Source organism: Arachis duranensis, chromosome 1, assembly GCF_000817695.3.
Source record: "Arachis duranensis cultivar V14167 chromosome 1, aradu.V14167.gnm2.J7QH, whole genome shotgun sequence".
In the NCBI taxonomy this organism is placed as follows: Eukaryota; Viridiplantae; Streptophyta; class Magnoliopsida; order Fabales; family Fabaceae; genus Arachis; species Arachis duranensis.
The window spans coordinates 35,908,677-35,909,428 of NC_029772.3; positions in this window are offsets into that span (position 1 = coordinate 35,908,677).

Consider the following 752-nt stretch of genomic DNA (forward strand, 5'->3'; position numbering starts at 1 on the left):
CCTCATAAATGCCGCCATCTATCTAGCTTATACCACGAAGATTCTGTTGGGGAATCTAAGGAGATACACATTCAAGCTCGGTTGCATGTAGAACGGAAGTGGTTGTCAATCACGTGCGTTCATGAGTGAGAATGATAATGATCGTCACTTTCATCATTACACTCATCATGTTCTTGGGTGCGAATGAATATCTTGGAATAAGAATAAGAGAGATTTGAATAAAAGAAACTAGAATTGCATTAATAATTGAGATACAGTAGAGCTCCACACCCTTAATCTATGGTGTGCAGAAACTCCACCGTTGAAAATACATAAGCAAAGAGTTCAGGCATGGCCGAATGGCCAGCCCTCTCCATGATCAAGTGACTGAATAGTCAAGAGATTAAACTGTCAAAAGATGTCTAATACAATAGTAACTTATCCTATTTATACTAGACTAGCTACTAGGGTTTACATGAGTAAGTATTTGATGCATAAATTCACTTCCGGGGCCCACTTGGTGTATGCATGGGCTGAGCTTGATCAATCCACGAGCTGAGGCTTTTCTTGGAGTTGAACTCCAAGTTATGACGTGTTTTGGGCGTTCAACTCCGGATCATGACGTTTTTCTGGCGTTTAACTCCAGACAGCAGCATGAACTTGGCGTTCAACGCCAAGTTACGTCGTCATTATTCGAATAAATTATGGACTATTATATATTGCTGGAAAGCCCTGGATGTCTACTTTCCAACGCCGTTGAGAGCGCGCCAATT